General features: G+C 39.1%; 1 long non-coding RNA gene across 1 annotated transcript; it reads right to left on the bottom strand.

The window, feature by feature from the left end:
- Positions 1-660: 660 nt before the first annotated feature.
- LOC309497074 lies at positions 661-1,366 on the bottom strand. Its single transcript, XR_014205353.1, has 3 exons — positions 1,268-1,366; positions 809-1,082; positions 661-759 (listed from the first exon to the last, which is right to left on the bottom strand). It is a non-coding gene; the product is annotated as an uncharacterized lncRNA (long non-coding RNA).
- Positions 1,367-20,385: the final 19,019 nt, after the last annotated feature.

Raw genomic sequence — 20,385 nt, 5'->3', positions numbered from 1 at the left:
ATAATGTGTTTCTAACAGCAAACACTCAGAATAAAGTGAGATGATCTGCTGATGATCCTGAATGGCTTGTTGAATGAGTGTTGATAGTCTGAGGCTCATCAATATTAACAGATCTGTGAGATCATTTAACACTGGGGATTTTGCTGTTTCACTGGCCAGTACATTTCTTTGAAGGGAAAAGAAAACATAAATCATATAACAAAAACAGCTTTTGGTACTGATTTATGATTATGTCATTAGCTAATGACTGTTCACTCGGTGAATCCCTCAGCAATAATGTTACCTCTAGACTGTTTTTGACGTCAAATTCACCTCCATACTGTAAATATTGATCTTTTCTTACCTTTTAATAAGGGGTCTGACCCTGATACAAACTTGTACAGCATTTTGTTCCATCATTTTCGCTCCATCGACCTCAACCAGGCCAAAAGGAGGCGACTCTGAAGGGTCATACACCCGACCGTCTGGACTGGCCCCGAGATGTGGTGCGTCAGGGTGAATGATGAATCCTGCTGGTAACACATTAACTCGCAACAGTTCAGCATAGTTTGCCATCACTTCAGGCTCCACTAGAAGACCACGCTTCATTGCAGCTGTTTGCTTTGTGGAGCCTCTGATCATCTGAATAGCTGCAGACTCCAGCTCTGCACGACACGCCCTACTACAACAAGCATCCCAAAAACGACTAGCAGTCAGCCTTGGTCGCCGTAGCTGTGTCCACGCAGGACATTTTGACTGCTGCTGAGTTTCTTTTGCTATCTCGCTGGACAGCTGCGGTGACACTTCAAGAGACTGGAGATGCATTAACTGATGCAAGGTCAGGACGAAATGCAACCTGGGAAAAGTGTGCTGCATCAGAGGAAGGGATGGAAATTCTGGAGCCATGTGGTGTAGGAGGAGGTCACTGGACTTCTTGGGTGGACAGTGATAGGACATGGGGGATCCACGAGGGACAGACCCAAATTTAGATGGCGTCAGCTCCATCTCAGAAACCCCATCCAATACAACAGCCATGAGAGGTTGGGGCTGCACCTGGCTTAATTTGCTTCCAGATGCCATCATATATGGATCTGGCAGTGGTCCTAGACAAGAGAGCAAAGAGAAACACAAGATTATTGGTCACACAAAAGAAAAGTTAGACATGAGTGCTTAACTACATTTAAATTTTATTCATTTTATCTGCGGTAACCATAATTTGGTTAGTCATAACATAAAAAAAACTTAACTTAGTCTCACGAAGCAACAAAACAGTTAACAAATTAATCACCTGTATATGCCTTGTACAGTGTGGACCTCAGACCGTCCTTGCCAATTGTTTTGGGCTTTTGCACCACCAGCTCACTAACCGGTTCAGGATGGATTCCCTTAACCCTCTGAGGTCTGAGCTGTTTTCTGGGCCCTGGAGGTGTTCTGACATGCTCTGACATTTGTGTTTTTTTCTGTTACTTGTGACATTTTCATGGCTAAAGTCTAATTACACTGTATTCAGCACAAACTCTGCTACAATAATATATCAGCAGCATGTATGTAAAAGTTTGTAGTTTTGAGATATTGACGTTTATGCGTGGTTTGTGAAAATACAAAAAAAAATTCTCAATGAAATAAGGCCATGAAACCCATACTGATTATTTCTTCACAAGACTTTTGAAAATTGTATGACGTAGCCTAGAATATTTGCTCCAAAACTATGTGAAAATCACCCTGACTGCTCATTCAGATAAGACAATATATTGATTTTAAATTTCTAAGACGTGTTTTGTGTGAAAAAGCCTTATGCGAAAAGGCGTGATCATCTCATGAATATGTAAGCCTTCAACACCTGAGAAAGACAAAGACACTCCCCTAACTGCCCTATTAGGAGCGATCAGGCCCTGTCATTCAGAGCAACCTTGCACAAAGAATGAGGAGATTTTAAAAAGAATGCCTTTTAGATTGTTTGGATTTATTTACAACACAACATAATCCAAAAATACACAACAAATGACAAAAGAGCACATTGAAAACAATGATCCAAAGACAGAGACCTTTGTGCCATTCCTAAAAACATTGTACATACCTTTCATTTCCAAGGTGTTTGATTTTCACTTTACCATGTTCATATACAGAGACTCATGTGAATGTTGAAGTCAGCAGGACTCAGTTGCATCTGGTCCCTGAAAGAAAAGGAAAAAAAAGAAAAAACTGTGAACATACTGATATCAAGAGAAACTATAGGGCTGCACGATTTTGGGAATAGATTTTAGATTTTTCTGGTTAAAATTTCTTTTTAAAATTCACAGAATACACACACACACACACACACACACACACACACACACACACACACGTTTCCAACAATATATAATGAACACCAGGTTTGTTGTGCCTTGTAGGCATAGGCTACGCAGTGCTGCATAAAATAATAATAACAATAAATTAAATCTTCCAAAAGATTTCAAGAACAACTACGCTAGAGAAAAATATATTGATTATCATATGTTACTTCAAATGTTTCCATTCGTTATGATGATATGAAATGAGATAATAGTAAAAACATAAAGCCTAATGTTTGGTGCATTTTTCCTTTCAAACGCAATCGCGCTCCAAAATATGATGCATTCAAACGCAATCGCGCTCCAAAATATGATGCATTCAAACGCGATCGCGCTCCAAAATATGATACATTCAAACCCACAGCGCGCTCCAAAATATGATACATTCAAACGCCATCGCGCTCCAAAATATTAAACATTATGGTTATACATATCTATGTTTGAGCAGATATCCACAAACAGTATTTAACAGTAAACACGGGTCTAAATAGTATAATATTCACCATATATCTAGTAACAGTTCAACTGCAATGTGAAGTTTATGCAACAATACCATAAACTAATAAGTAAGAATTTCTTACCTTACATCTTTCTTGTCTTCAAATCGCGTTCTTCTTCTTCTGGGGGTAAATCCAATGTAAGCTCACAGCGCGTCTTCCAAACTCGACGAAAAGCAGAGACATGTGAAGTTTTTTGGTGTTTTGTGTTTGAGGTAACGAGGGCGTTCGCGTTCCATGTGGACGATTTGCATGTGAATCACTTTTGCGCGAGTGGGCGTGTCGAATTAAAAAGTAATTAGCAAGCGTTTGAGATACTGGACATCCTGTTGGTTTTATACAAATTACTTAAACAGAGAATATTTGTTTTCAGTTTGAATCCGATCATTTAAAAGTACACACTTAAATGTGTATAAAGGTGTATGGCTCATAAATGTGTGACAAGTATTCGCTGAGTTTTGTTTCAGTTTATAGACGTGCTCAAGAAAAAAAAGTTCACCGCGACGGAGAGGCGCGATCGATAGTGGATAAGTATATTTTCTTTATTTTACAAAAGCACAATGTTTTGATTTGATTGTAAGTGGACACATACAAAAGCAGAAATTCACAGATTCTTTTTTTATATTTCTTTTTTCTGTATAACCATAAATGACGGAGTAATTTAAGTTTATAGTACTACAATGTGAAGAAAATCCAGCAAAACGCGGGGGCGCGTTTGCCGACCTCAGAGGGTTAACTCCATTAACAGACGCATTCTTTGTGAGCTGAACGTGAGTAATATCAGGGAATTCCAACTGCAGAATGTTCTGCACATCCTGATGCAAAATGTCAGGATGTGAGACAGTTGAGCTAGAAGTTTCGGTTGTGGTTGACGCCAAGTTATAAGCAATCATGAACTGATGCTTCACCGCCATGGACAAGAGTACATTTTTAAAGCAGCGTGTGTGATGGACCACCTGCTTAAAAAAACTGTGTTTTGCCTCAAACCTCATTGTCCACAACCCAACTAGTGGACCAAAAAATCTGATCATCTGTGGATAGTGTTCAACAAAATGATGTTTCGGCAACAGCTTTAGACCAGGAAAAACCTCTTGTAACCTAGCTCTATGGTCACAAATCTTGGCTTCAAGGAAAGCAATGGATTGTGTCGTGTGCACTGGTGCAACAACTAGCTCAACGATATCTTTAAGTCCAAAATGACCTGCCAGGCTGGTTCATCTGAGGGCACCAAATGTTCAATCAAAAGTGGAAGCAATCGTGTTCAATCAAAAGTGGACGCAATTCATGCGCATTTCCTACAATACTTTTCTTCAGCATGAATGTCCTGGGAATAGCATGAGGACGATTACTTTTATCTGTCCACTTGTAAGGAAATTTCTGAATGGACTCATTGAGTTTGTCAAGTGTGAAATACTTAATGAACAAGTTGAGGCAGTGTGCCAACTGAACTGGTAATATGCCTTCAAAGATGTCATGTGCAACATCTGGAGGGTAGCCTGTGCAGACATTGAAATGAGAAAGATATGAAGAGAAAACACACTTCCTTTTAGCACCGTAACACGGTTGTGCATTGTCCTGTGCTGATCTAACATGCATTTCATGCATCTCTTTGCTTCGGAGAGTAAATGTCCCTGAACTCACTTCACTCCTGAATTTCCGACTTTGTTGCCACACAAAAGCGGCAAATGTATTCACCTGCAAAATTTTCAATAAATCCAGCAATTCCATGGGCCCCCAAATTGTCTGCTAAAACACACTGTATTGTGCCTTTAACAAAATCTCCAAGCTGAGCAATAAAAATACCTTGACTTTCCAAAGTGGCAAGATCCCTCAACAAGGGCTCTAGTATCTTTTCATAGCCATATTTCCTCACATCATCAGACAGGCAGAGTAAGGCCAAATAAATTGAAGACAACGAAGAATGACAATCTGGTGGTAAATTGCTGAGAGTCCAGTAAACGCCACAGATCTTGTGCTTTTTACGAGATGTGCCAAGTGGATGACAAATTTCAAAATCATCAACATAAAAATTCAACAACACTCGCAGCTCACCTTCTGACAAAAAATGGTTATCCTTGGAAAACTGACCATCTCGAAAAGACTCGTATTTCACTTCTTCTCCTCTGCCCTCTGATATGAGGTGACTATCTAATGCTTTAAGAATGTGACCATTAGTAAAAAGCTGCTGTAAAAACTTTAATAGTGGAACATACTGCAGCGTTCTTTTATCTTTGTCATCCAAGATATATTCTATGGGTTTCACAACTTGAAAATTGTCTCTGTAGTATTTTTTGCGCTTAAAGGATGTTGCCAAAGGACAACATTTGCCAATTGACTTGGTTAGATATGATTAGATGTACACAGGGCAGATGCAAGTTCTTCAATGACTGACTGGTCAATTTGCAGGTTGTAACTATTCAGTGTGTCATGTATCACAGTTCTTGTACAAACACTGAATTCACCACGCATTTACACTTAAGCTAAGTTAACTTACTAACCTTACACAGATCACGTTAAGCTAGTCGCTGTAACCTTAGCTAATGTAATTTATATAAAAAAAAACACAAACTTAGCATTAGCTAAACACATTTTTTCTATCAAATGTTTTAAAGTGTAAACAGAACCCTGTTTAACCCTCTGGAGTCTGAGCGGTTTTCTGGGCCCTTGAGATGTTCTGACATGCCCTGACATTTGTGCTTTTTTCAGTTGCTTATAAACATATTAATGGCAAAGGTGTAAATTCACTCTATAAAGCACAAACAGGGCTACCATAATATGTGAGCCACGTGTATGTACATGTTTTCATTTTTGAGAGAATAATGTTTATGCGTGGATATTGAAAAAACTAAAATTTCTGAAATAAGGCCACAAAACACATAGTAAATATGTGTCAATAAGACTTTTGACTAATGGATGTCCTCGCCTAGAGTTTTTTCTTCAAAAGTATGTGAAAATAGTCTTGCTTTATCGTTCAAATAAAACCATACATTGATTTAAATTGATGTAAAACAGGTTTTGCTTGGAAAGCCAATATGCGAGGGGGCGTGAACGAGGAGTGGTTTACACCTGAATTACCACCCACTCTGCATAATGATGAGCCATTCACACAGGTGTGACACAGTGACTGAGCCACAATGCAAGGACAAAAGATATATTTAGAAGAAGACTTATATTGACCATTTAAGATTTTGCTTACATCTATCTTGTAAATATGTTTTGCTATTTTATTAAAAAGGTTACAATTACAACAATAATTACAATTTCAACAATATTTCAAGTGTACTCTTTCTTTGTAAAAAAAAAAGATTATAGGCCTACATTTTATCTATGTATTCATTAGTTTGAATATAGTCAACATTGGAACAGCTAACATCTTAGTTGATGACTTTATTTTTGACAAAAACAGATATAGAAATTGCTAAACAAAAGCTTATTTGACGTGGCAGTATATTCTACAGTAAAAACTGTACCCAAATCTAGTCAACAAGATGTTGTCTTTCATATTTAGCCTGACTGTAACGTTGTTTTCATGAAATATTAGGGCATATTGTTAATTTGCAGTTTAATACGTTGCTTATACAAATAGCCTACATTTTATTTCAACATATTTCAGTCGATTTTTACTCATCTCAGTATAGCAATACAGTTTGCTAAAACATCATCATTCATTCACACACGCAATTTAAATTTAACTTCTGGCAAAGATGAAGTTGACGATAGGCTATTGACTCGCGATCTTCGCAGTATGCTAGTGAACGCACCGGAGAAATGCACATTTATTAGGCTACATAGTTTTTTGTTTTGGATGGTTTTGTTTAGAACCAGCTTTCTGTAAATATATTTCACATTTGAGGCGAGTAGGCTACGGTCTGGTTAATGATGATCTCCAGTTCAAGCACCTTATGTTGTGATTGCTATAGCCTATATTTACTTTAAATCCAGGAAATTTGTTAATGAAAAAATTATTAAAATTAAGATACAATTGATACAAAACGAAATTCGTTTTAAAGAAAGGATTTGTAGTTTCTGTTTTGAGGTCTCTGTGAAAGTTTGAAAGTCTTTTAGTGGCTTTCAGAGCGCTCACGTCCATAATGGAGAACTGTCACGTAATATTGTTTTTTCCTCATAAATGCGAACACGAAAAATAAAAGACAAAAGACTTTTAAGTAAAACTTACTCCGAAATTGTGTCCTCGGCGGAATTCGCTCTTCAAAATGCTGGCGTTCGTAGTCTGAGTTACAATCTTCCTCTGAGGAAACAACTTCCTCGCTGTCCAGAATCATCTGAAGGGCGTCTTTACTGGAGAAGCGTGCCATACTCAAAACGCGATGAACTATCAGTAAGTCTGATGAAGAAACTGTGTTTTTATGGCATTGATCGGGGGGGCGTATGCGATGCATACTAGATCACCTAAACTATTTACCATTTGAATAACGCCGGGGGCGGGGCGGCCTCAACTCATTATAGAGATAGAGGCAGAAGGAAAAACGGTACCTCTCCTTGCTTTCAAACGGATTACATGAGTTGAAAACATTTGTTTTTTATATAAATTACTTCATTTAAAAGAATAGATTTCAAGCTTCATAAAGACATATCTCACGTGTCTGTGTGAGAAGTATTCGGCGAGTTATTGTATATTTTCGGACGCGTTTCAGAATGGACTACACTGACAGAGAGAAGGCAGAACTCGCTTCGTGTTTATTTTTCTTTATTTGGCGAAAAGCTCAACACTTTGTTTTTATTATGAGTATACACAAAAATAATACACATTTAACAGAATCGATTGATGTACGAAACTCCTATGAAAAATCAAAGTCAACAGAGTATTTATGAGTTTATTTTACACTGATAAAAAAAAAGCGAGCTGGTATCGCCGGCGATACCGTAGACCTCAGGGGGTTAAGTGACCAACTCGGTTAACATTAATCAGTCAGCCTGCTCAGTGAATTTTACTCTTGACTTGCAGTTGGGCACAGGCTCATCTAACAAATGATCACCTTCAGCAAACCAGCTCTCCATTTCAGTCACTTCACCTTCGCCAAGCAGATCTTCCTCTTCAGCCACAGGCTTTACAGCGTTCTCCACCTTCCTCAGTGCAAACACAGTGTTGTCCAGCAACTGCACAATCCCATCTCAAACAAATGCTCCTCAATGTCCTGTCTATCCGACAGCAGCTCAACAAGTCCCTCTTTCTCCAAATGATTTGTCAGGACTGAATTGGGCACTTTTAAATTGGGCACTTTCCTGACATAGAGACTTTGGCAGTTACATTGGCCTGAAAACTGTCAGTCCTCTGCAGCATCACACATTTTTCGCAGCTGTGGAATCTCCATTTGCCATCAAACTCTGCCGGTCATCAGAGCACTTTGTACAGCATCGCCGTGACATGACCGGTCAATGTTCTGGCTTCGCCTTCATCAACTGCAGATGAAGCGTCCAAACTCACACCAGAAAAAGCTGCCACCTCCTTCATCTCAGTGCTTCCAGATGCAGTCAGGAATAGATCACCACCAAACTCCCTGGTGAACACATTCATGATATCGTACGACTGACCTCTGATCAGTGCTCCCAGCTGCCTCTCCCACAACTCCATCTTTATGTGACCCGTGTGATCGGCTGTATGACAAGTACATCTCAACACACACACCATTCATATCCACAGAACTGACACGAGTCACCTTCGCTTTGACAGCAGGAACCTGAAACAAACAGAACATATTTTTATTAACCTAACAAAATAAAACAAACACAGAAAAACTATTTATATTACATGGGCATATGTTGTATGTTCTGCAAAACAAAACACAAGTGCATATTTAACAAGATAGTACACTGACATTGCTTCAGAATAAAATATATTTACAACTTAAAATCCTATTTTTTTTCCCAAACAAGCAACTCTTTTATTCAAACAATTGAATGACTTATTTACTTACACATAAGACTTAATGTCTAGCCGTGATTTATATGGATAAATGCATGCAAGTATCTGTACACACACACACACACACACACACACACACACACACACACTGTGTTGTAACACACCTAAATTACTGCTACAAAGTAAAAACACTGACGCTCAAGCCCCAAAATTATACAGGACACCATAACAAAAGTCATTTTACCATTTGCTCCAATGGTTAAATAAAACCCCATAGGTGTCGATTTTGGGTGGGGAAGGTGTGTACGCGTACCCACCATATTTCGTTATGACTCATTTTGTACACACCACTTTTAACTTCCGTCCATATTAATTTGACTTTTGGTTCAATTTTTTTGACTGTTTTCAGTGGTTATGAGGAGCAATATGAGAGAGAAATTTGGTCATCATTGTCTGACCCAACAAAAAAACAACGTGTATGAGGGAAAAAACAACGTGTCAGTTCTCGGTTACGGACATGAGCGCTCTGAAAGCTGCACTAAAAGACTGCTTTAAAACTTTCACAGAGACCTCAAACAGAACAGGTGCCTTTCTTTAAATTGAATTTCGATATCTTAATTTTAATCAATGTTTCATGAACCAAATTGCCTGGATTTAATAAATAAGAAGTAAATATAGCAGACAATCACAACATGGAGGTGCCGGCGAGTGAACTGGAGTTCGTCTCATAAATTAACTGAAACTCAGCATATAATGCACATTCACATTCACAGCGTATTTAGACGCATTCATAATCATTACTTTTACCGGTTCTTTGTGGCAAGCTTTATGCGTGCAGTCGTGCACTTGAGTGCAGCTATATTACGTAAATGCTCATTATCCTGTAGGCTATATAAGTAATTAAATTAATATAAAGGGGCGATTTGTCCACGAATGACTTAAATTAACTAGCCTATTAGTCGACTAGAAAAGAAACTTTTAGTCGGAAGCAGCCCTTATTCCACATTCGAACCAGGAAACAGGACATCTGGGTTGAGCGAGCGACCCTGCGGAATGAAAAAGCGGAGCGGAATATTCAGAAATGCGCTCTCCACTCACAAGCTCTGATCGGAACAAACCCGAACCTCAAGGTCTGGTGAACTTATGCAGAAACATCAAAATATAACCAGCTTTTTAAAATGGGTTTTAAAACTTAACACTATTTTAGCACAAAGTATGAGCTTATTGGCGATTTTTTTAATAAATATTGACAAAATTAGAATATAGTAAAAAAAAAATTTTTGTTGAAAGTTTTGGGTGGAAAAGTGGGGCCGTGCCTGAGCTACAGGACATCGTCTTTCAAAACATAACCTGCGCGAAAGAGAGAAAAAAATGAATGTGTCATTGTACCCAGCACATTTCAAACCAAACTGTAAAACCATGTAAAACCCCCACTATTTCCTTTCTGGGACTTTACGATTAGGGCTGCAACTAACGATTACTTTAATAATCAATTAATCTGTTGATTATTTTTTCCAATAATCGATGAATTGGATAAACAAAACAAAAACATTAATTTCCAATACTTTATTAAAAACAGAACTCACAGTGCAAAGTGCACACAGGTTTTGCTCCTTGAACATCTCTGAGCTGTTGAAGTAATAATAAACACATGCTTTACATCTGCCAAATATATAGGCTTTTTTAAAGGGTAACTAAACACTAAACCAACTTTTTTTTAGTTAATGATCTGTAAGACTGGGGCTTTATTAATGCTGTTCATTGATTCAAGTCATTTTTTTGACATTTGGGTTTTAAGTGTTTTAATTCTACAATATATGGTGTAAAAACGTCTGAGTGCTGCCCTCTTCAGGTTGAACAGTGGCTACTGCAGTTGAATTTTCCTATTGGAAGTTATGGTGGCCGGTGACGTCAGAGGGTACCAGCTAACCACGCCCTTGCCTACAGAGAGATGCGTCTCAGATGCACGCCCCCTCTCCGCTGGGCTCTGCCCACTTTTACAGCATTTTTCAAATTTGCCAGTGGGTGGAGTCAGGCTCAGACCAGGGGTTTAGTTACCCTTTAAATACAGTGCACAAAAAGATGTATGTTGTGTTTAACCCTCTGGGGTCTTCTGGTGAGGTGTTCTGACATGCTCTGACATTTGTGCTTTTTTCAGTTATTTATAAACATGTTAATGGCAAAGGTGTAAATTCACTCTATATAGCACAAACAGGGCTACCATAATATGTGATCAACAATACAATAGCATTTTGTATTTTTGAGAGAATAATGTTTATGCATGGTTATTGAAAAAAATAAAAATGAAAGTTGCTGAAATAAGACCACAAAACACATGCTAAATATGTGTCAATATGACTTTTCACTAATGGATGTCGTCACCTAGAGTTTTTTCTTCAAAATGATCTGAAAATCACCCTGCCTAATCGTTCACATAAAAACAATACATTGATTTAAACTTTGTAAGTTAGTTATTTTGTCAGAAGAGGTTTATGCATGGGAGTGGTAATGGCCCATCAATATTAATGAGATTCAGACCAGGGGTGTGACATAGACACCCCCTATGAGGAGATTCAAAGGTTTTGTTTTTCAATCTGTTCTTTTTTTTTTGTCTATGTGGAGGAACTAAATGTTCTAAATTTGCTCTAAGCAAATCAAATGTGAGCAACAAAAAAAAATAAAAAAAATTCAGTCGGCTATAAACAAAGCGATTGTGAGCGATAAACAAAAGTAATTTGTACAATCCGACCCCCCAAACATGAAAAGAGCTGAAAGAAGTTAAAGAGAAAACAAATAACGCACACTATAACCTTCTAAACAATTATATGTTATTGCAATTTTTAATACTGTAGGGCAGTAGCCTACTATTCCCGGAAGCAACCTCCGAGTGGCCCAGCCCATGGTCCCGTCGTCAAAAACGCATATGTAAATTCGAAATAGTGTGCGCAGAAGCACATGCGCAAAACCGTTTTGTAAAATGATATATGAATTATTTTTATTTTATCATATGTCATTTTACAAAAGGACATTTTACAAACCTACGTTTTGCGCATGTGCTCCTGCACGCAATTTTTCAGTCAGAACACAGCAATCAGAGGAGGACGCGCTGAAAACTGTAATGCTGTTCTCTTCCTTCATAACTCGTACTGAGAAGGTTTGAGTTGCAGAGGAATTTGTGACTAAGTTTCGTAATTAGTAAGTCCGTGCTTTTTCCTCTCTTTTTGTTCTTATGTGCTGAAGGGCCGCTGTGCCTTGGTGAAACGGTGTTTGTACGTGAAGAGCTCTTTTCCAAAACGCCATAAACCTAAAAAGCTGCCTCAAAGATCCACCAAAAGTAATGATTATGAATATGTAAAATATTGCAATAAGACGTTTTAATTGTTTATTAACTTCTGGCAAAGATGAAGTTGACGATAGGCTATTGAGGCTAGTGAACGCACCGGAGAAATGCACATTTATTAGGCTACATAGTTTTTTGTTTTGAATGGTTTTGTTTAGAACCAGCTTTCTGTAAATATAATTCACATTTTTTAGACCTGTGAGGCGAGTAGGCTACGGACTGGTTCATGATTGTCGTGTATTGCATTCTAAGAGTTGCCTGTTTTGTCCTTACGACACTCCGTACTGGTCCCCTGTTGTATTGTACATGCGCAGAACAACGGTGTGTGTGTCACCTGTATAGTGAACGAGTCAGTAAAAGCTGCCATGTGAAAATGATCGTGTCAGTGTCATCACTCAAGCGTGCGCTCATTGTTTAACAATGTAACAAAACTGGCGACGAGGATAAACATTCTCTTCTCTCTTCGCGATACAAAAGTACGTGCTATTGGGAGGACATCGGCTTGTTAACCGCGACGCCGTCCGTCATCGGAAGCTAACAGACAAAACGCGTGCGTCAGTGCAAAGCTCGTCGCGTGGGGGAAATTGCGCAATCAGAAAAAGAACGACAGCTGCACATCACGAAGACGACGCAAAACGGCACGGGAGGGAAAAGAGACAGCCACAAAAGAAGAGTGAGTGGTAAAGTACACTGACAAACAGACCAAAATGGCGGGTCTAGTGGGGCAAATCGGACCATATGATGAAACTGTTGAGCAGTGGAGCTCGTACACAGAGTGGTTTGATTATTTTGTCAAAGCTAATGGGATAAAAGATGAGGTTCTAGTACCAACTTTTCTCAGTGTAATGGGCAGTAAGACATATAATCTACTGCGTAACCTGGTCCAGCCCAATCAGCCAGGTGATAGCTCATTCAAGGACATTGTAACAATGCTCCAGTAACATTATGCACCAAAACCTCTCATCATCGCTGAAAGATTCCGCTTTCATAAACGCAATCAGCTAGAGGGAGAATCGGTTGCACAATTTGTTGCTGTACTGAAGCGTCTGTCAGAACACTGTGAGTTCGGCACAACACTGAGTGACACTATAAGAGACAGATTTGTGTGTGGATTGCGTAGTGAGACCATTCAAAAGCGACTCCTATGCGAAAGTAATCTAACTCTAGAGCGAGCAATGGAAATCAGTGTATCCATGGAAATGGCTGAAAAAGATGCACAAGAATTAAGCACATCCAGTCAAGTCCACAAAGTGTACAGTGAAAGAATGAAACATGATGGTAAGAAATCCTGTCACCACTGTGGAAAGAGTGGTCATCTGGCACAGGAATGCTGGTTCAAAGACAAAGACTGTAGAAACTGTGGAAAAAAAGGGCATATTGAACGTGTATGCCAAAACAAAAAGCAAAAGGAGAAAATAAATTCAGCAAAACCTGTAGAGTTTTAGAAAAGCTATGTCAGAAAATTCAAAAAGAAAAACATAAATCAGGTGGAATATACAGGTAACCAACAAGAGGATGAATCTGATGAAAATGAATACTCACATGTAATGTCTGTGTCTTCAAATTCTGATGGCTACTGGGTGACGCCACTGCTAGATGGAAAGGCTGTTCCCATGCAAGTGGACACAGGAGCCGCTGTATCGCTCATGGCGGAGTCAACTTATCAAGAGAAGTGGCCATACCTCTGTCTCAAGGAAGCGAAGCTGACCTTGAAAACATACACAGGTGAGCTTGTTCCTCTTTTGGGAGTCGTGGATGTGACTGTAGAGCTAAACAAACAGAAGGTAAACTTACCACTGTATATTGTGAAAGGCAGTAGTCACACAGCTCTGATGGGCCGATCATGGCTAGAGAAAATAAAGCTAAAGTGGCAGGAAGTACATTTAGTGGCGAAAGAGTCTACCAGCCTGCAACACATCCTGAGGAAGCATGCAGAGGTGTTTGGAGATGAATTGGGAAACATGAAAGACATCACTGTAAAGCTGGCCATTAAGGCTGATAGTAAACCTAAGTGTTTAAAAGCTCGCCCCGTGCCTTACGCGATAAAGCCTAAGGTAGAAACTGAACTAGACCGTCTGGAGGAAACTGGCGTGCTAAAGAAAGTGAGTGTTAGCGAGTGGGCCACGCCAATTGTTCCTGTATTGAAGAAGGATGGATCAGTCAGAATTTGTGGCGATTTCAAGGTTACTGTCAACCCGGTTTTAACTGTAGAACAGTACCCCTTGCCGCTAATTGAGGATCTTTTTGCTGGATTAGCAGGCGGCCAGAAATTCAGCAAGATAGACTTATGTCAAGCTTACCTCCAAATGCAGGTCGATCCTGCTTCCCAAGAGCTGCTGACCATCGTGACACACAAGGGCCTGTACAGATATCAGAGGCTTCCTTTCGGCATAACTTCGGCTCCAGCGTTGTTCCAGCGTGCCATGGACCAGATTCTGAGTGGATTGAATGGAGTACAATGTTATCTCGATGATCTATTAATCACAGGAAAAGATGATGAGGATCATCTCAGGAACCTGAATGCAACACTACAAAGACTAAAAGAGTATGGCCTTCGGGTGAAGAAAGACAAATGTGACTTCTTCCAGCCCACCATCGAGTATCTAGGACACGTAATTGACAGCGCTGGTCTTCACAAAGCACCATCAAAGGTAAAAGCTATCGTGGATGCGCCATCTCCAAATAACGTAAGCCAGCTGTGATCATTCCTAGGATTGGTAACATACTATGCAAAGTTCATGCCAAACCTTTCCAGTAGACTTCGTCCACTACATGAACTGTTAAACAAGTCCAAACAATGGAAATGGTCTGACAAATGTGAGAAGGCATTCAGGGATGTGAAATGCACATTAATACAATCGGAGGTCCTTACACATTACAACCCTGCACTACCGCTCCAGTTGGCATGTGATGCTTCACCGTACGGTGTCGGTGTGGTACTTTCACATGTAATGCCATCCGGTGAAGAAAGGCCAATCGCCTTTGCATCAAGGACTCTGAACTCAGCAGAGAGTAATTACGCTCAAATTGAGCGAGAAGCTTTAGCAATCGTATTTGGTGTAAAGAAATTTCACCAGTACCTGTTTGGACGCAGATTTACCCTGCTCACAGACCACAGACCACTTACCTCTATCTTTGGTCCCCAAACCGGCATTCCCTCTCTGGCAGCGAATCGCATGCAGCGTTGGGCTCTGTTGCTGTCGGCTCATCAATGCGACATCAAATATAGGAGGTCTGAGCAGCATTGCAATGCAGATGGACTGTCCAGGCTGCCTCTGCCAGACACAAAACCCGAATGCCCTCAAGTCGACATCTTTTACTTCAAAGAAGTGCAAAGTGCTCCTGTAACTGCTGCCCAAGTGAAACGATTCACAAGAACGGACCCAATTTTGTCAGAAGTTCTGGCCTGGATATCTCATGGTGGAAGAGGAAAGATGGAAGACAAATTCAAACCTTATCTGATTCGACAGAATGAGTTGACAGTTCAGTCTGGTTGCTTACTTTGGGGTTATCGTGTCATTATACCCCCGCCCCTGAGGAGCCTTTTGCTGAAAGAACTTCACGCTGGTCATTCGGGGATAGTCAGGATGAAAGAGATGGCACGCAGCTACTTCTGGTGGCCTGGCTTAGATTCAGAAATTGAAGAGGAAGCAAAGGGTTGTTCAGAGTGCCAGAATGTAAGGAACATGCCACAGACAGCCCCCTTACATCCATGGGATTTTCCAGAGGTGCCATGGCAAAGAATACATATAGACTTCGCAGGACCACTGGAGAACCACGTTTCTAGTGATTGTGGACGCTCACAGCAAATGGCCTGAGGTTGCAGTCATGCATAACACATCCTCTGAGAAAACCATTGAGGAGCTTAGAACTGTTTTCAGTCGGTTTGGGCTACCACAACAGCTTGTGAGTGATAATGGCCCCCAGCTGGTGTCTGAAGAGTTCCAGTCCTTTCTGAGCGTAAATGGAATTCAGCACATCAGGTCTGCTCCTTATCATCCATCCACAAATGGCCTGGCGGAACGATTCGTTCAGACCCTGAAGGCGGCTTTAAAGACATCTCAGGGTAAGGGCTCCCTAAACCAAAGACTGAACACATTTCTATTGTCGTATAGAAACACACCTCATGCAGCCACAAAAGTCTCCCCAGCTATAGCATTGCTGAAACGACAACTACGCAGCAGACTGGATCTTCTGAGACCAACAGGAACCAAACAGATTGTACTGTCACAACAGCGAATGCAAGTGGAGAGGCGATCCAAAGCAAAGTTCAGGAGTTTCAACAGAGGTGACAGCGTACATGCTCGTAATTATGGAAAAGGAGCAAAATGGGTTTCCGCAACTGTTTCAACAATGTACGAAACGGGGCCGGTTTGTGCAAGAACAAAGGAAAATCTGACATGGAGGAGACATGTTGACCAATTGTTGTCCTCGACAATCTCCAATGATGATCCATGTGATTTGGAGACACAACAACACACATCTCACATCAACTCTGGTCGGGATGTGGTACCAGAAATCTTACCCACATCATTTTCAAGTGAACCCTGGGTAAGCGTTTCCTCTGATAATACATCTCCTTCTCCAGTGACTGTTACAGACACTCTAGTTGAAACGCCACCTGGGCCTGTTCTTCATCGTTATCCGTCTAGAGTGCGAAAACCACCACAGAGATTGGACCTCTAGTTTAGTGGCTAACCCACGACGTTGGGGCAGAATAATCCCCAGAGTTCAGTCAGGGAAAAGAGGCAGTCTACCCTCTTTCCCTAGTGTTAAAACGGTTTTATAAAGTGTTTATATAAAAAAAAAAATGAAAATGATGTTCCTAAACTAAAGACAACCGCATGTATGATGTCATAAGCATTTATTTTCTTGAGGTTGATGTTAAAAGTAAAAGGGGAGGAGTATGTCGTGTATTGCATTCTAAGAGTTGCCTGTTTTGTCCTTACGACACTCCGTACTGGTCCCCTGTTGTATTGTACATGCGCAGAACAACGGTGTGTGTGTCACCTGTATAGTGAACGAGTCAGTAAAAGCTGCCATGTGAAAATGATCGTGTCAGTGTCATCACTCAAGCGTGCGCTCATTGTTTAACAATGTAACAATGATGATCTCCAGAAAGCACCTTATGTTGTGATTGCTAGCCTATATTTACTTTTTATGTATTAAATTTTATGAATTAAAATTTGTTAATGAAAAAATAATTATAATTAATACAAAACGAAATTAGTTTTAAAGAAAGGATTTGTACTTTCTGTTTTGAGGTCTCTGTGAAAGTTTGAAAGTCGTTTAGTGCTGCTTTCAGAGCGCTCGCGTACATAATGGAGAACTTTCACGTAATATTGTTTTTTCCTCATAAATGCGAACACGAAAAATAAAAGACAAAATACCTTTTTTTTTTAAAAAAACATCAATAGCGTTTTGGGGGGAAAAGGATGGATTTATAGTGTTTTGAAAATATTTTTTTTTACTTTACTCTTCTTGGTTTGAAGGCATTTCAGGGTGCATTTACCTCATTTTGCATAGATCACCTCAGCACATTATCTTATGAATAGCGCGCTCTGCGAGAGGGCGTGAACTCATTACAGATAATTAGATGAGACGGGAGAAACTGTACTTCTCTTTAGTTTCTTACAGATTACATTGCAGGAGAATATTTGTTTTGAATGTGAATTGTTTTATTTAAAAGAAGAAATTTAAAGCTTTCTTTAGACGCATGTTTCATGGTTGTGTGATAAGTATTAGCTGAGTTTCAGCTCATTTTCCAGACGTGTTTCAGAAAGATTTTTGCGGAGAAAGAGTGAGCTGAAAGCGCACCCTATTTATTTTATTTATTTAAAAATAAAAACAAGGTTTTGATGTTAATGTGAGTGTACACAAAAAAAGAAGACCCTCTATAGTTTATAATCATGTATTTATTTTATTTATATGACCACAAATTACGGATTTTTTTAAGTTTATGTTGCTGCTATGTGAAAAAAATCCAGCAAATGCACCGGCGCGTTTGTCGACCTCTGAGGGTAAAAGGGACCTGGGGCCTCATTTATAAAGCTTGCGGGAAAATTTGCGCACCTGCACGCAAACTCTGACCCATGCGTACGCACGTTTTGGAGATGGAGCACTTTGGCGACACCGATGGTGAGCTGGAGCTAAATGTATTTTTGGTTACTTTTAAACAGAAAATCTAAAGAAAATTAAACATATACAGAAAGATTATACAAATACAATTTCAATCACCAAGCCTGTCACTTGAAGCAAAGATCCATTCCTTCTTAAATGTCCGCGGCAGCGAGCGTGTTGAGCCGTTTAGTGAAACTGACGCAAATAACAGCTTAAATAAATAAAATACTTCTGATATAAACATTTATATTAAATATGCCATTCAAATTAATGGAGTTAAACACTTAAACATGAAATCATTACTGAAGTTACAACATTTTTTTTAATTCAATCATTAGAAATATTTGTTGTGGATGCAATTGTTTTTGAACACTTTTCCTGTGGCGTGCTTTAATGTTTTAACCACAGAGATAATTGCTTATCATGATAATACCAGATTGTCTGAGAAAATAGTTTTGTGCAAATAATGCCCAAGGCCTATCTGCTTCCATTAAAAATATAAATCAATTAAAAATACAATTCGGCAAGTGGAAAAGATTGAGAAAAACTTTCTCTGAAATGTATTTTACTCTATTTGATTTATGTAGGCTATTCAAAAACAAGGCAAGGATAGACAACTACTTGATTTGTATTAATGTAATGTTTCTTGTACCGTTTATATCATTTGCATATGATTATTCATCCACGTGATAACGTTTAAGTTATCACGTGGATGAACAATCATATGCAAATGATATGTAGATGAGGATCTGCATAGTAAAACTAGGCGTTGTAAGCTCCATATATGGTTATTTCGGGTGGAGACGCATGTACGCACAATCTTCCGCTGACTGGGATTTATAAAGTGAATTCTGCGCAGGTTCTGGCGTACGCATGGTTTTATAAGTCTGAATATTTTTTTGCGTACGCCATTTTTGGCTTTCATGTGCACGTACACTTTTAGTAAGGTTCCTACGCACAGTTTTATAAATGAGGCCTCTGTTTAAGTAATTTGTATAAAACCAACAAGATGTCCAGTTTCTCACGCGCTTGCTAATTTTTTTTAATTTGACCACGCACACATGCGCAAAAGATATTCACATGCAAATCTCCACATGGAACGCGAATTACATAAAAAAAAAAAAACACCACACTTCACAAGTCTCTGCTTTTCGTCGAGTTTGAAAGACGTGCCGTGAGCTTACATTGGATTAAATTGTCTCTGATTTACCTCAGAAGAAGAATAACGAGATTTGAAGACAAGAAAGATGTAAGGTAAGAAATTCTTAATTATTAGTTTATGTTATTGTTGCATAAACATCACATTGCAGTTGAACTGTTGCTAGATATATGGTGAATATTATAATATTTGGACCCGTGTTTACTGTTACTGTGTTTGTGGCTATATGCTCAAACGTAGATATGTATAATATGGTAACCATAATGTTTCATATTTTGTTGCGAGCTCTGGTTTTGAATGTATCATATTTGGAGCATGTCGTGCGTTTGAATGTATCATATTTGGAGCGCGATCCCGTTTGAAAAGCAAAACGCAAGGCTTCATGTATTTACTATTATCTCATTTCATATCATCATAACGAATGGAAACATTTGAAGTAACATATGATAATCAATATATTTTTCTCTAGCGTAGTTGTTACTGAAATCTTTTGGAAGATTTATATGCTGCTATAGGTTATTGTGATTATTTTATGCAGCACTGTGCATAGCCTATGCTTACAAGGCACAACAAACCTGGTGTTCATTATATTATATATTGTTGGAAACATTTGTGTGTGTGTGTATTCTGTGAATTTTAAAAAGCAATTTTAACCAGAAAAAACTAACATTTATAATTTTAGAACTATATTCCCTATTTCTCTTGATATCAGTATGTTCACTTTTTTTTTCTTTCAGGGCCCAGATGTCACTGAGTCCTGCTGACTTCAACATTCACATGAGGTCTCTGTATATGAACATGGTAAAGTGAAAATCAAACACCTTGGAAATGAAAGGTATGCACAATGTTTTTAGGAATGGCACAAAGGTCTCTGTCTTTGGATAATTGGTTTCAACAGTGTGATTTTTTTTATTTTTTTTATTTTTTTTTGTCATTTGTTGTGTATATTTGGATTATGTTGTGTTGTAAATAAATCCAAACAATCAAAAAGCCATTCTTTTTTAACCTGTTAACCGTTGCCAGTGCGCCCGCGCACTGAAGCGTTTTTTTTTTTATTTAGTTCAAATTTACTA

This window comes from Leuciscus leuciscus, assembly GCF_965113295.1.
Source record: "Leuciscus leuciscus genome assembly, chromosome: 4".
Lineage (NCBI taxonomy): Eukaryota > Metazoa > Chordata > Actinopteri > Cypriniformes > Leuciscidae > Leuciscus > Leuciscus leuciscus.
Note: the sequence above shows the minus strand (reverse complement) of the source record. Positions and strands in the feature narration are given on the sequence as shown.